General features: G+C 40.1%; 1 non-coding gene and 1 pseudogene across 1 annotated transcript; both read right to left on the bottom strand.

Annotated features, from left to right (window-relative positions):
• Nucleotides 1–2,871: 2,871 nt before the first annotated feature.
• On the bottom strand, nucleotides 2,872–3,004 carry LOC118525872 (small nucleolar RNA SNORA5). Its single transcript, XR_004912352.1, has one exon. It is a non-coding gene; the product is annotated as a small nucleolar RNA SNORA5 (small nucleolar RNA).
• Nucleotides 3,005–16,422: 13,418 nt separating this feature from the next.
• Nucleotides 16,423–16,714, bottom strand: LOC118525865 (ATP synthase F(0) complex subunit k, mitochondrial pseudogene; annotated as a pseudogene).
• Between the last annotated feature and the right edge of the window lie 511 nt (nucleotides 16,715–17,225).

The following is a 17,225-nucleotide window of genomic DNA, read 5'->3' as shown; positions in this document are numbered from 1 at the left end:
GGCCTCACTGACTGGTTGGGTGACCTTGGATAAGTCACCTATTTTGAGTCTTAGTATGAAACTACATACGCTTGACTCTACCTTAGCTAAATGAAGGTAAATGCAATACTGTACGGGCTGCACAGGCATCCTCCGGCTAACCTAGTTCTTTACACTAAGCAGCTGATAAGAACAACTCCTCAGTGTGTTGAAGATGATGCTTTCAGGTCTGTTCTGGTATGGATGCCTCTGTTCAGCTGTCTTCCGCTGATACCGTCTGCATTCCGGTCTTGGTGGAATTGACTAGGATTTTTTAATTTGTTATTTTTTTCAGGAAATATTTCTAATGGCATATTTTTCAATCTCTGATGATGGGACTGATCAAAGTTCACTTTGCTCATAATTTTGTTGATTTAGAGACGCTGTTTCCTTCTCTGTAAAATGATGCTTTTCCAAGCTGTGGAAACCCAAGATATCTGCAGGTTAGTGACTTGGTAGAAAGGAGGCTTTTAAGTAGAGAGAGTTAAAAGTTATCTTGGTAAAGTCGATAACCTACTGTATGCTTTCCTTATCCCACATGAAAGTGTACCCTGGGTCCCCTGGTTCATATGGGTGGGGGTCAGGCCAAGGAGCTATGAATTCCTTGTGCTCCTATTTGTATTCTCTTCTGTATTAGGGTGCTCCAGAGAAGCAGAACCAATAGGATTTCTATATCTATATCTATCCCTATCTCTATCTCTCTTTGTCTGTCTCTATGTCAAGATATAGCTCAAGCGGAGAGAGAGTGAATTAGCTCTTACTCTATCTTTTTGTTCTATCCACGTCCCCAGTAAATTGAATGATGCTCTACACTGGAGAGGGCCATCTACTATACTCAGTTCAACAATTAAAATGCTAATCTCTTCTAGAAACACCTTCACAGACACATCCAGAAATAATGTTTTACCAGCTATCTGGGCATCCCTTAGCCCAGTCTAGTTGACAGATAAAATTAACCATCATACCTTTCAACTCAGGAAACCACAACATTATACCCTAAATCCTGCCTTAAAACATTGCACTTGTCCTGTGTCTGCTCCATAACTCAGACTTGACTTCTGGGATTTAAGAGTAGGGTTTCTAGTTGAGCCACAGGGCTCAAGGACCTTCAGCTTTTATTACAGAGTCCAGTTGAGGGCCCTCCCGAGCAGTAGTCCTGGTCCTGACCTTCCACAGTTGCCAATACTGGGAATGGACTTAAACAACAAATCCTGCAGTTCTTTCTCAATCCGAGTTTGCTCTCTTTCCTGCACTGGGCTGTGTGTCCTCCATGAGGTTAAAGCCCGTGTCTGTTTTCACTCAACATTATTTCCACAGAGTCATGGTACAGAATAAATAAATGCACGAATGAGTTGACAGCATGAAAATGACAAAAAAACCCAGTAAACATATAAAAATATATTAATATCACATTGTTAAACAGTAATCATCAATTATTAATTAAGTTGCATATAGTGTTGGATTTAATAGAAACAAGGTTATGAAACCAGATGACTCGAGTTCAGATGTTAGCCCTGACTTAATAGCTGATGGCGACTTATTAACTCTTTAAAACTTTGATATCTTAACTTTCAAATGAAATGATACATGTAAATGCATGGCATTTGGGAGGCAATAATTTCTCAATAAATGTTAGCTTTAATTTCTGTAGTGTATCAAACATAGAAAAGAAATACTTTGTTTTTTAAAGAAGAAAATATAAAATACTTAGTGGCAAACCAGTGACAAAATTGACATAATCTTTCTGGAGAAAAAGTTGACCAATAAAAAACAAAAGCATTAAAATGTGCTTATTCTTTGATCAAGTATTTTCATGTTTAGGATATACTATAACAAAATAAATAGGCATGTCTAAAATATGCATGTAGGGGCGCCTGGGTGGCTCAGTTGTTAGGTGTCTGCCTTCGGCTCAGGTCATGGTCCTAGGGTCCTGGGATCAAGCGCCACATAGGGCTCCCTGCTTGGCGGGAAGCCTGCTTCTCCCTCTCCCACTGCCCCTGCTTGTGTTCCCTCTCTCGCAATGTCTCTGTCAAATAAAAAAATAAAATAAAATAAAATATGCATGTAAAGAATTTCTAATAACTCATTTCTAATTATAAAAAAGACAAATATTCAGGAACAGGTAGATTTTCTAGGTAGGTTTTTAAGATCAGCAAATAGAAATATATATATATTTTAAAGATTTTATTTATTTGAGAGAGAGAGAGAGAGCAAGAGAGAGCGCACAAGCCATGGGGCAGAGGGAGAGGGAGAAGCAGACTCTCCGCCGAGCAGGGAGCCTAATGTGGGGCTCGATCCCAGGACCCCGGGATCATGACTTGAGCTGATGGCAGATGCTTAACTGACTGAGCCCCCCAGGAACCCCAGAAATATGTATATTTGAATGGGAAAGTACCCATAAAAGGCCAAGTGGAAAAGCAGATGACAAACCATTAGAAACAATATGGTACATCACAACTCAGATGAACTAATGGCCCTTGTAAACTGAATACATCTAAAATCACACTTGTGATTCTCTCAATGTTTTCCTTTCCTGGTGTTCCTATTTCTGTAAATTACACGACTTAGCTGAAATCCTTACATTCCCATATTATATAGTTATTTATTATCTATTTCCATTACCAGTATGTTAGTTCCATGGGAGCAGACATTTTAGCTGTTATGTTCATAGTAATATTGCCAATACCAAGAACAATGACTACCACATAGTAGGCAATCAATAAATATTTGTTGATTAACTGCATGAATGACTACTTAAATACATTAAGTAGAAAAGGATGACAGAAATGTTATCAGGGATTAACTAGAAGGCAGAATACTGGTATTATTTTATTTTGTTTGTTTGTTTGTATGCCTTTTCTGCAGCTGAACTTATCCCCAGGTCTCAGGGCCCGGGGCCCGGGGACCATGAGCTGCAGGCCTTGCTGTGGCCATTTGGCCAGTTCCTGCCATGATGGGGACGGGGGCTCAATTTGACTCAACTGTGGTAACGGTGTTGTTTAGAGCTCTTTTGTATTTCGCAATTTTTCTCTCTAGTTAGAAGAAATTAAAATTGGTATAAAGAGCCTAATTTGTAAGCCTACGGAATTTTAGGAAATCATGTACACTGTTGTTGTTAATGGTCAGGAAGAAAAGCAAAGAATGAAACTGGATAGTTTGCTATAATGGAAGGTCTGTATTATTAACATATGAAAAGAAGATCAATCAAATTAATCATAAAAATTGACAGCAAAGAGAATCATTAAGGTCAACTATAATCCCACAGAACTAACTCCTCAGATGGCAGATAGCAGTGTACTGTTCTTAGAGAAATCTTGCTTCATAAAAACTGGACCAGTACTCCTTTTTTTTTTTTTTTTTGAGAGACAGAGAATGAGCAAGGGCTGTGGGGGGTGGGGGGGTGGAGGATGGGGTAGGGGTGGGAGGGGCAGAGATAGAGGGAGAGAATCTTAAGCAGGTTCCATGCCCAGCTGAGAGCCTGACGTGTGGCTCGATCCCACGATCCTGAGATCATGACCTGAGCCGGAATCAGGAGTTGCAAGTTCAACGGACTGAGCCACCCAGGAGCCCCTGGACCAGTACTCTTAAAACAAAATCACAGATATTCAGTTAGGAAATTTTAGTTCCAACTTCCTTTATTCAAGTTACATATTTTTTACCTTAAAGTACATTCAGTTTTTGTTTTTCTGATTTGAGAAAAATAGTTGATGTTCTTTTTTTTTTTTTAAGATCATTTATTTATTTGACAGAGAGAGAGAGAGAGAGACAGCAAGAGAGGGAACACAAGCAGGGGGAGTGGGAGAGGGAGAAGCAGGCTTCCTGCTGAGCAGGGAGCCTTATGTGGGGCTCGATCCCAGGACCCTGGGACCATGACCTGAGCCGAAGGCAGACGCTTAACGACTGAGCCACCCAGGCGCCCCAGTAGTTGATGTTCTTTATGAGGTTAAAATTTCTATTGTGGTGAATGAGGCCAAGGTTGTAGACCTTACATACACCCCACAAAGTATATGATATGTTTGTAAATTCTTTACCCAAAAATGGTCTTTGCAGCTCTTTTCTGTGTTTACATTGTTTTTATACTGTATTAGAAGTTCCTAGTGGACTAACAAAGTACGATTTTGTTATTAACCTTGGCCAAGTACCATGCACATCTCTAGGCTTCAAAATGTTATGTTTTTTTAAAAGAAAAAAATCTCTGAACACATGGAGAATGGGATAGAAAGAATAATTTGCAAGGAAGAGTGCAAAACAATTTTCCTTTCATAATACATTATTACTGCATTGTATACCCTGGGGTACTAAATATGAAACAGCCTGGATGATACATGTTTGTTAAATCCAACAGATAATGGCATATCTCTTGCTGTACTAAACAAGAAATACAATTCATTTGGATAGTGTCACTGAAGTAATATTACCTCCAGCATTAGAAACATGATGTTTCTCTGAGCATATGCAATTATTTCATAGGAATCAAACTACCGTACGTGGCTGTTATAAGATAGTTTCTATCATGTGCCTAGTCGTTTTTAAGATTCAAGTTAAAAGCTGTCAACATGGCTGAAAACATGCATATTTAGTTATTAGGTAGCGTTTGGAAATACAGACCATAGGTATTACTGATAATGCTTTGGGGCTAATTTAGGTGCAATTATGAAATTTTTATTACTATTTGTAGTTTTCCAGAACAGCACATTTTGTCAGATGTTTATAAAACAATTCTCATAGGGCCAAACAGGCTTTCCTGTTTTATTCCATGATACGTCATTGTGGTATTATGTGCTTCCAAAGGAACTAAGAATTATCATAATAATGATGAGGATAATAACATGTTCTTAGAGCAAAACTCATGTAGCAGACTTGGTATTTGCTCAATTTTTCCTCCCTCCCTTCTTCCCTTCCTTCCTTCTTCCCTTCCTCCCTTCTTTCCTTCCTTCCTTCCTTCTTTTCTTTCAGTAGAAATTTATGGACTGCCCACTAGGTCTTAAGTGCTATGCTGGCTTCCGGGAATAGAGTGGGGGAATTAAACAGATATGATCTCTGTTCTTGTGGAACTTATAAACCAGAAGAAGAAACAATTATTCATTGATTCAACATATATTTATTGGGCAGCTAATATGCCAGACATACTACAGCAGTGAAAGCTACAGACAAGGGCAGTGAGGTGGAAAGCACTTGGTAGGTTCCAGGAATGGTAAGTAGGCTGCACAATCAATAGATTGGATTGGGCCTAAGAGGAAACAGAAAGGAGGCTGTAGCAAGCATATAGGTGCTAGATGATGGTGGCTGGAAATGGGGCAGTGGTAGAGCAGACGGAAAGAAGAGGACAAATGCAAAATTCACTTAGGTGGTCGAATTGACAGGATGTTCAGGGAGTACCTCAAAATATTAAGGTCTTTAACTGTGCTGTTCCCCCAAAGTCTAGTTCAAATCTGATTATCCGTAAACCTATCTCTGATAATTTGCAGTTAAGAAAGACCATTGTTTATCGCATATGTGGTCAGCTTTATGTCCACTGTAACAAGTCTATACTAGATTTTGCTTTGTAACATTTTCCTTATGCACTAGCTGGCTTGTTTTTGAAACTCTGTTACATATAATTTATAAATGATTCTAATTATAATAAACACGGTTCAGTAAACTATTAAGGATTTGTTAATGACGTTAATGATGGGGATTTTTTTTTTAATAGGAAGTCAGTTCCACTACCTCCTGGCACCACTTTTATTTTTTTAAATTTAAGTAATTAATTAATTAATTTATTTATTTGACAGAGACACAGCGAGAGAGGGAACACAAGCAGGGGGAGTGGGAGAGGGAGAAGCAGGCTTCCTGCTGAGCAGGGAGCCAGATGTGGGGCTCGATCCCAGGACCCTGACTGAGCCACCCAGGCACCCCCTGGCACCACTTTTAAATAGATCATTTGTCAGGACACAAATCATATAAAAGGAACAGAACTCGGGCTTTCCGTGTAAATTGTTCTATTTCCTCTACAGCTTTTTTTTTTTTTTAGATTTTATTTATTTATTTGACAGAGACACAGCGAGAGAGGGAACACAAGCAGGGGGAGTGGGAGAGGGAGAAGCAGGCTTCCCGCTGAGCAGGGAGCCTGATGTGGGGCTTGATCCCAGGACCCTGGGATCATGACCTGAGCCGAAGGCAGACGCTTAACGACTGAGCCACTCAGGCGCCCCATCCTCTACAGCTTTTAACCTGTAAGTCTTTTTTTTTTTTAAAGATTTTTATTTATTTATTTGACAGAGAGAGACACAGCGAGAGAGGGAACACAAGCAGGGGGAGAGGGAGAGGGAGAAGCAGACTCCCTGCCGAGCAGGGAGCCCGATGCGGGGCTCGATCCCAGGACCCTGGGATCATGACCTGAGCCGAAGGCAGACGCTCAACGACTGAGCCACCCAGGCGCCCCTAACCTGTAAGTCTTTTATTTGGAACTCAGATAAACCATCAGAGATCCCTAATATAGTACAGAGTCCTAGCACTAAGTAGACTTAAGGAAAAGAGGCTTTCTTAACTTCATCTTGCTTTTTGATTTGTTTGTAGACCTTTATCATAATTCCTCTGTCCTTGAAATCCTTTTTGGACCTTATTCTATACTTTATGGAAAATAACAAAAGAATTATTCCCCAGAATTATGAGAATAATCTCATCAGCTTTCAGCAAGACAGATTTAAAGTGGGTAATACTGAATTCTCTATCTCAGCGACGACGTTTCATCTTCCGTGGAATCTTCATGTGTGTGATTTGCAGAGGTCGTCATTAAATAGTATGACAGAAAAAGGGACATGGCTGGAGATGAGGCCAAAGAGGGATGGATCTTGACAGATTGGAACTAACTTCAAAAGAGGAGAAAATTGATTTGGGGTTGTATCAAGTGTACTTGGAAATAGAGGGTGTAGTCTTTATTATCCCGTGAGTATATGAGTCTTCATATATCACTAAGTCCTTTGGGAAAAATGGCTACTACTGCAGACATGCTTATCACATCAGATTTGTCTAACATGTTATTTGCTACAGACTTTTATTCTTCTAGGTCAAGGTGGCATATGAATCCATTTTAGGTCTGTTTTAAGGCCTTATCTCAGTCAAAAAAAAATTGGTATTAAGGTCACAAAGTCTGTAGAGCAAGCCTTGGAGAAAGGTGTGTATTGTTCCAGCTTGATTGTTACTAGAATGTAGACGCAGGACTTCCTACCGTGAGATTAATGAAAATACCACCCACCATTGCTCACATTACTGGGTGATTTATTCTCTCCATAAGGGTTGGGAGTAAAATTCAAAGAACAGCAAAGAATGCTTAAAAGGATTCATTGGAAATGATGAAATAGTGGGACTTTTAAATAGAATCATAAAGGTTAGATGTGTAAGAAATCTCAGATGCCATTTAGTCCTGTCTTTTCATTTTACTGAGAATCACAGATGGGGACAAACTCTCCTTTTGCTCAGAATCATAACCCAGAATCACCTGTCTCAGGGCTTTTACTGGTTAGTTCAGAGCAGGGCTAAAACTCATGGAGGGTCATGACTCCCTTTCTCCTGTTCTTTGTGTCACATTGATCTATCTTGAATCTTGAGCCATTACTTACTAAAACTAACTGTAAGGTGCCTGTTTATCTGACCTATTTCTTATCACTTCTCCCTGCACCATCTCTGCTTGCTGGTGAATCTAATCAGCTCATAGAGCCACGGATGTACCAACTTATGTTGCCTCTTACCTTTGTCATATTATTACTCATTCCTGGAGAACCCTGTGCCCTTTCCCTGCCTGTCAGTGCGCAGTCTACTCTGTTTGACATTCTACTCGGCTCAGGCAAATCCCACTTCTGCCATGGAGATTTCCCTGACTACTCAGCCATGACAGATTTATGGTTTCGGAATTTCTTAAGTCCTTATAGTTTATAACAGTGGCTCCCAAGTCCAGCTACTTTTCAAAATCAACGGGGGAGTTTTTTTTTTTTTAAGATATTAAATTTTATTTTAAATGTAGATTCTTGAGCCCTACTTTCAAGATTCTATTTTGAGATAGGTCTGGAGTGGAGCCCTGGAATCTACATTAATCACCACCCCCCTCCACACACAAAAAATTCCCCAAATGATTTTGACGAGCAGATGGACTTGGGAACCAATGATCTAAAATATGTAAGAATTTAAAGTTTGAACACTTTTTTTTCATGTGAGTTTGTTTTCTATTCCAACCTATAACGTGACCTGTAATGAATGTGGTCGAGGATGGTGGGAAAGGGAGGAAGGTGGTAAGACTTGCTTGCAAAAAGGACTAGGGTCTGCTTGCAAAACAAGTCTTGAGAAGCACATTTCTTGAAACGCTAGCTATTCTGGTGAAAGTTAAAATGAAGGGAGACTCCTAAAAAAGATACTTGTTCCACAAAGCTGTTAGTTATAGAAACATCATTTGATACTGCAAAAGAAAAAAATACTTTAAAATCTAGCACAGCTGATAGAGTATAAGTGAGTATGTATTCAGTTTGGGTCTTAGCAAAAACTTTTGGGGACTATATCCTTTTCTTTTTTGTCATTCAATTGAAGTATAATTAACATATAGTGTTATAGTAGTTTCAGGTATACAATGTAATGATTCAATAATTCTATGCATTTCTCAGTGCTCATCATGATACCTGTACTCTTTTTTTTTTTAAGATTTATTTATTTGAGAGGGAGACAGAGCACGAGCAGGGGGCAGGGAGAGGGAGAAGCAGGGTCCCCACTGAGCAGGGAGCCCGACGTGGAGCTCAATCCGCGGATCCTGGGATCATGACCTGAGCCGAAGGCAGACGCTTAATCGACTGAGCCACGCAGGCGCCCCATGATATGTGTACTCTTAATCCCTTTTACCTATTGCACCTATTCTCCCTCCACCTGCCCTTCCGCAATCACTAGTTTGTTCTCTGTCTTTGAGTCTATTTTTTTGTTTGTCTCTTTTTTTCTTTGCTCATTTGTTTTGTTTCTTTCTTTTTTTTAAGATTTTATTTATTTGAGAGATAGAGCACGAGCAGGTGGAGGGCAGATGCAGAAGGAGAAGTAGACTCTCTGCTGAGCAGGGAGCCCAACTTGGGGCTCTGTCCCAGGACTCTGGGATCATGACCTGAGTCGAAGGCAGATGCTTAACCGACTGAGCCACCCAGGCGCCCCTCATTTATTTTATTTCTTAAATTCCACATATGAGTGAAATCAGAGTGTCTTTCTCTGACTTTTTGCACTTAGCATTATATCTTCTAGGTCTATTCATGTTGTTGCAAATGGCAAGATCTCATTCTTTTTTATGGCTGAATAATATTCCATTATATCTTTACCCATTCATCTACTGATGGATGTTTGGGCTGCTTCCATAATTTGGCTATTGTAAATAATGCTGTAATAAACACAGGGGTGCATATCTTTTTGAATTAGTGTTTTCATATTCTTTGGGTAAATACCCAGTAGTGGAATTACTGGATCATATGGTAATTCTATTTTTAAATTTTTGAGGAGCCTCCATACTGTTTTCCATAGTGGCTGCACCAATTTGCATTTCCACCAACAGTACACAAGGATTACTTTTTCTCCACATCCTCAGCAACACTTGTTGTTTCTTGAGTTTTTGATTTTAGCCATTCTGACAGGTGGGAGATGATATCTCATTGTGGTTTTGATTTGCATTTCTGTAATGATTAGTGATAGCATCTTTTCATGTGTCTGTTGGCAATCTGTATGATTTTAGAAAAATGTCTATTTAGATCCTCTGCCCATTTTTAATCAAATTATTATTTTTGATTTTGAGTTGTATAAATTTTTTATATATTCTGGATGTTAACCCCTTATCAGATATATCATTTGCAAATATCTTCTCCCAAGGCAGTAGGCTGCCTTGTCTTTTTGTTGATTTAGACCATACTAGTAAGGATACGGTAACTATTTGCTGAATGAATACATTTGATAACACTTATGAAAGTGAGACTGGGGGTGCCTGGGTGGCTCAGTTGGTTGAGCAACTGCCTTCAGCTCAGGTCATGATCCTGGAGTCCCGGGATCGAGTCCCGCATCAGGCCCCCTGCTCAGCAGGGAGTCTGCTTCTCCCTCTGACCCTCCCCCCTCTCATGTGCTCTCTCTCTCCTCTCATCCTCTCTCTCAAATAAATAAATAAAATCTTTAAAAAAAAAAAAAAAGAAAGTGAGACTGGGTTAGAAGATTTAAGGAATGACAATAAAAAACTTAAAAAGGAAGAAATGGCTTTAAATGAAGTACAATAAGGATTAAATTTGGAGGGGCGCCTGGGTGCCTCAGTTGATTAAGCGTCTGACTCTTGATTTTGGCTCAGGTCATGATCTGAGGCTTGTGAGATTGAGCCCCACATTGCCAGGCTCCCCACTCAGCAGGGAGTCTGCTTGAGATTCTCTCTCCCTCTCCTTCTGCCCCTGCCCCCAAGATAAAAAAAAGGATTAAATTTGGAAATAGAGAACCTAGTCCATATAGATCAAGGACCCAAGCTCAAAGGCCTTCAGCATTAGCAGAGCATCTAAAAAGAGTGAAGTGCAGATAAGACTTTAGTCAGTTGCAAGGATTCTGGTGGCCTGGGAAGTGTATGCTAGCCTAGAGGCATTCAAATCCATAACAAAAAAATCACAAACACCCTGCAAAAAACCCACTTCTAAATGTAGAGCAGAATTCTGCTCCTGCTGTCAGTTTGCAAGTGCTGATACCATAAAAAATCTATGGAAATGCAGTTGTAGTCCTTCTAATTACTTTTATAAACATAAAAATGTGTGGTATGAGTCACAGAAAGTGCACTGACCAAGGAAGGAGTTTGGCCCTTTTGGGTTCTGGAAGAGTCTTTTGCACTGAACAATCTGTGGCTTTGGACCAACTAATTAGCTGTTGTGGGCCTCAAGTCATTCACCCCTTGGTTGTAGATAAAAATGTCACTCCCTGGGGTACAGACAGATGTTTTTAACTCTCTAGAGTAAAGGTGCCCTATAAAGTTGAAAATAACTGATAGGATACTGTAGAGCATTTAGACTTCTTAGAAAAAAATCTCTTTATATGTGTATTTTGTTCCTCCTTCTTTTTTCTGCCTGAAGTAGACATAGCGTCAAGCAAATCTCTCATTTTAATCCATGTCCTATCCATAAGAAATGCATAATGAATGTATTGATGAATTACCATGCAAGCTGAGAAGCTGCATGCTGGCTTGCTTGAGGATTCAATTAAAATTGAGCAATATTATTTTGAATAATCAAATGCTGTTTTGAATAAGTAATTCAAGTAAACAAAGCAATTAGTAAAAAAGTGATGGTGATGAAGTTGAGTGGGAGCAATTCTTATATATATATATATGAAATATAATTTTTATACATATTTTAAATATAATTTCAGAATTGAAAAAATAATAGCTTGTTGGAATGGAAAAGTTTATATTGGAAATAATAATTTCCCCAAACAGCTAAGAAGTCTTAAATTTGCAGCCATTCTATAATCCTCCTTGATAAAACAGGCTCAATGAAGTTCATAATGCTGTATTCAGTACCAATGGAAAAGACTGTCCCTGCCCTATGGCCAGGTCTAGAGCTAATATAAAAGTCTGTACCACATTAAACAACTGTATGTATAATCCAAGAAAGCATTCATGTGATAGGTAAGTAATTCAGACATCCATTCTCTTCTTCTCTCTCTGCCTCTGTCTCTGTTTCTGTCTCTCTCTTTTTCTCCTTCTTGGAATTGGCTCAGGTAATTGTGGAAGCTGACAGGTCCAAAATCTGCAGGGTAGACTGGCAAGCCGGGGACTCAGGGAAGAGATAATACTGCAGTTCAAATCTGAAGGCTGTCTTTTGGCAGAATTCCCTCTTCTTTGGGGTGGTTGGTCTTTTTTATTTTATTTCATTATCATTCTTTTTTTTAAATTTGAGTATAGTTGACACACAATGTTATATTAGTTTCAGGTGTACAATATTGTCATTCAGTAATTCTATATGTTATGCTAGGCTCACCCCAGTGTAGCTACGGTCTGTCACCATTCAATGGTATTACAATATTGTTGACTATATTCTCTATGCTCTTTTATTCCATGACTTTTCATTCCATAACTGGGAGCCTGTATCTCCCACTCCCCTTCACCCATTCCCCACCCCCCCACCTCTCTGGCAACCACAAGTTCTCTGTATTCATAGGTCTGATTCTTCTTTTTGTGGTTATTCGTTTTGTTTTTTATTTTTTAAAAAGATTTTATTTATTTATTTGACAGAGAGAGATGCAGTGAGAGAGGGAGCACAAGCAGAGGGAGTGGGAGAGGGAGAAACAGGCTTCCCACGGAGCAGGGAGCCCGATGTGGGGCTCGATCCCAGGACCCTGGGATCATGACCTGAGCCGAAGGCAGACGCTTAACAACTGAGCCACCCAGGCACCCCTGTTTTGTTTTTTAGATTCTACCTAAGTAAAATCGTATGGTATTTGTCTTTCTCTGTCTGACTTCTCTCCCTTATTTCATAATACCCTTTAGGTCCATCCAGGTCAATCTTTTTTTTTTTTAAGGCCTTCAACTGATTGGATGAGGCCCAGCCACATTATTGAGGATAATGTGCTTTACTTCTAGTCGGCTGATTTAAATATTAATCTCATTAAAAACACCTTCACAGAATCATCTAGAATAACATTTGATGAAATAGCTGTGTACTATGCCCCAGCCAAGTTGACACATAAAATTAACCATCATGATCTGCTATGTATTTGTGTAGCCCTCCTTCAAATCCTTATTGAAATGAGGTAGGTTATAAAATGTACCTGAGGTTAAACATGGTTTTTCTTTTTAGTTATTTCTAAAAGCTGTACCTGGCACAACCGTTAGTTTCCTTAAGCCCCACCCTGTCTTCTTTGGGATGGCTCTTATTTCATCACCCTGGCATTGAAAAGCTATATGTAGTCAGGAGCTGCAACCATCCATCCCTGTGGTGGCAAACAGGTGTTTCTATTTATGCCTTCCACTGGATATGCCTCTCTCTGGAGATTTGAAAAACCTGGATATCAATTACTATTTTTTTAAAGATTATTTATTTATTTATTTATTTGACAGAGAGACAGCGAGAGAGAGGGAGTTGCAGGCTTCCCAAGGAGCAGGGAGCCCGATGCAGGGCTCCATCCCAGGACCCTGGGATCATGACCTGAGCCGAAGGCAGACGCTTAACGACTGAGCCACCCAGGCGCCCCCAGTTATATAACTATTAAGTAAACACTTCAACTTCTGTTTTCTAGTTGTCTTACTTAAGACTCTTGGTTGCAATTATCAGGAACACATTTCTAATTCTTTAAGCAAGAAGAAAGTTCATAAGGAGGATTCAAGCAAAATTAGGGTGGCTTGTGTTATTCAAAACTAAAGAGAAATAAATAATTGGTAAAAAACCTGGATGTGAACCACATACTGTGATTATGAAGGTTCTTACTATCTCATAGCAACTAGACCAGGAAGTTCTTCTTTGTGTCTAATCTAAATTCTTGCTGCTGAAATTTAAGTAGTTCTTTTTCTGTGTGACTAATAGTAGAAGAGAAACTTTTCATCTAAGGGTAGGAAGCATCTCTGGGTCAGGTGTTTATCACCAGGCTAAGAGGCTGTGGCCAGGAGAGCAGGATCTACAGTAAAAATATAGCTTTTGGGGGCCGTGTGTGTGTGTGTGTGTGTGAGGAGAAGGTGGAGGAGTGTGTGAGGAGAAGGCGGAGGAGAAGGGAAGGGACAAAGAGACATTCAGGTGGGATATTTCTCAGAGAACAGATGCTTGGATTGGGCAGACACAATAAACCTTGCTATGATGATTTTCCCTCTTATAATTGGTAGTTTTATATAATTGATAAGCCACTTAGAATAATAATAAAGAAAAAGGTCCTAATATTAGGGTGTGGAAGTGTTCTTGAAAGATCTACTAGTCAATCTCCTCACCCTACTTTCCTAAGAAATGTTTTTATTAAATATTGTACTGACTGTGAGAATAAAGAGTAGCAATATATAATGTAAAACATAAAGCTCCCCATTGCCAATATCAGCCCCCACACCCTCACCCCAGTGCCATTCACTAGAGGTGAAATGTTGCTCTGTTTGGTAGGTGGCCTACAGATATTTCCTTTAAATGTATAACTATCTTTATTCATAAAACATCCGTAGCATATACATCTGTACCAATCAGGATCTTTTTAGCTGCAAGTGAGGGAAAACTTAATTCAAGCTAGCTAAATTTATGAGGATATTTTTTACCTTAATCGCAGGAAGTCTGGGGGTAGGGTGTCTCCAGGCACAATATGATCAGGGCAGGTCAGATTCGTGTGATTATTTTTTTCTTAGTTCTGCCTCCTACATATGTTGGCCGGTCTTCAGAGAGCTTTCCTCATGGTGACTGGATGGCTCTCAGAGCATCTGGGTCACATGCCTCCTTGTTCATAGCGGGTCAGAGAGGGAGAAAACTTACTTCAGTCATGGAATCATTTGGATCAGCTTAAATCTTGTGCTCATCTCTGGGTCGATAGCATTATGGAGCACTGCCACATGCTGATTGGTTTAAGGCTGGATTCCTGACCCATCACTGATGAGGGGGATTGGGTTACCATGATCAGATTGGACTAATCAGAATCCACCCCTGAAGGTGGAATAGGGTCAATTTCTGCTGAGTCACATGATCTATGTGGGGAAAACATGAATATACGTTGAGATGGAGGCAGGAGAGGATAGCTGTGGTGTAGGCAACCAGCAATATCATTTAAATGCTTGTCTGTAAGCATATAACATGTATGTTATTCTTTCCCCCCACCAGAAGACCATATTGTACATTTGATTTGTTTTTTTCAAGTAGGGAATTATTTTGAAATTTTTATTTTTTTATTTTTTATTTTTAAAGATTTTAATTTATTTGACAGAGAGAGAGACAGCGAGAGAGGAAACAAGCAGGGGGAGTGGGAGAGGGAGAAGCAGGCTTCCCGCGGAGCAGGGAGCCCGATGTGGGGCTCGATCCCAGGACCCCCGGATCATGACCTGAGCCGAAGGCAGATGCTTAACGACTGAGCCACCCAGGCGCCCCTTACTTTGAAATTTTTGACCTAAGAACTGAAGATTAGAACTTGCAGATTTACCAGGAATGAGGTCATTAGGATGTTTATGAAAAGCAGAAATAGATAATTTCATAGAACCTGACTAGGAACAGTGGCCAAGAAAGGATGATATTTTAGGATATTAGTGATTGATATTACCTCAGGGCAGTGGGGGCAACGTAGAGGATATCTGAGGGGAGGGGGGAAGTGCTGCCCTTGTGAGGGTGCCTTTGAAGTCTCCTCATTGTCTCTTGCTGCTGCCAGCCTGCTGTCAACTAGTCATTCTCTTATCATCCCTGCTCGGCCACCTGCCTGGGTCCTGAAATGGCAATATATCAGGTGGTAGGTGATAGTTTGATTTTAGCCATATCTTGATGATAGCAAGGTTACGGATACTATTGAAGAAAGTCCATCTAATTTTTCCAGATATTGCTGGCCATTAGAAACTTGAATTTCTATAGTTTATATTAGTGAAATATAATTCATTCCAGATCCTTGACTATATTGTCCAGCTCAGTCATTAGCAAACGGGCACACGTGCCAAAGCTGGTTGTACTCCAAGACGCAGGTGGTTCCCAGTGTACCCAGGGTGACACTCACTTTCTCTTCTGCATCATTCTTCAGCAGTTAGAGTGGAATATGGGGATCCTCGCTAAAGTCGTCTCTGATGGCTCTGACTTGGAGATAGGTAGATGACAGGGTCATGGAAAGCCAGGGACAGTGTGGTAGGTGGCATGCAGCTCATAGGGGCAGTGACTTTTCTGTGAGGGAGGAGGAGTAATGGTCTTGAAGAGGCATTGTGAGTGGGGAGTCTCCTATACCATTCTCACCACTGAGGGATATGGAACAACGAGCAGCCTTTCCCTGGCGAGTTGCTGGAGAAGTGGAGTCTTTCATGGGGAGACAGGAGAAGAAGGCAGGGTTCAGAGGGGCTGTTTGTACGTGACTGCTCACAGAGAAGCAAGCCTCAGCCGGGTCTCAGCACACAGGCTGCCGAGGGTGAGGGAACAGGGTTCTCAAGGCGGTCACCGGGAGTCGGGGCTCTTACTCATGCTCCCTGGGCATCAGGTGGAGGTGAAAATACCAAACTGGCAAGTCTGTTGTGAGGATCAACTACAGTTGCCCGCCCGGACATATCCTTTGTTTTGAAATTGTTGTTTTCCAACCCTGCATCATAATGTGAACGTTGATTCCCTAAGTGAAGCTGCTCTCATCTATGGAAAAAAGATTCTTGGCTTCTGCCTTTTTCCCTTTATTGCCACTCTCTATCATACCTCTGCCTAAAGAAAAGAGGTCAGTGATTTGGCCACCCCATTGTTGAACTGTTGCCAACTCTTTTTTTTTTTCCAGGTTCATAATTTCTTGTACAAATTGAGTATCACATGATGGGTTGACATTAGCTTCTCCAGGCATGGGAACTTAACAGATGAGGTACAGGTTAAAATCTGTTTATTTTGCTTTACAGCTGGTGTTTTTTTTTTAGATCTTACTTGAAGTATAAGACCATCAAAGCAATGTCTCCTTGTGTGGCCAGTACACAATTCGTTCTGTGTGTGCGAGTATAAGCGTTGAGATTTTTTTTGATACCAGTGAAATGGAATTGGGCATCAGTTTCTGGACCTGCCATGATTTCAATCTTGAAAAAGGCACCAATTCCTCTGGTTGTCGAACTGTTGCCAACTCTTGGTATATGCACAGCATTGTAGAGTACTCCCAAAGCTCTAATTGCTTTATAAAACCTTAAAATCACTTAGTAATGCTTATCAACCCCTAATATTAATGGATAATGATGAAAATCATAGATGTCTCCCCATAACTGATAGCATAAAATCAGTCGAGTCTGAGCCATCCTTTTTTGCTAGGAAATGTCATAAAATTATGGAAGTAAAGTAGTATGTTTTCCAACATTTATCTTGTGAAAAATTTTCTGTATTTTTTAATACTAAGTTATCATGCCTACCTGTTTTATAGTAATAACATCTAATGCAATTGGTTGAACTGTATCTGAGGAAAAGAAAACAGAAAAATTTCAAGAACTTTAAAAATTTTTAATTTATTTTTTTAAAGATTTTATCTATTTATTTGAGAGAGAGAGAGAGAGCGCGCACAAGCAGGGGGAGGGGCAGTGGGAGAGAGAC

This window comes from Halichoerus grypus, chromosome 8 (genome assembly GCF_964656455.1).
Source record: "Halichoerus grypus chromosome 8, mHalGry1.hap1.1, whole genome shotgun sequence".
NCBI lineage: Eukaryota > Metazoa > Chordata > Mammalia > Carnivora > Phocidae > Halichoerus > Halichoerus grypus.
Note: the sequence above shows the minus strand (reverse complement) of the source record. Positions and strands in the feature narration are given on the sequence as shown.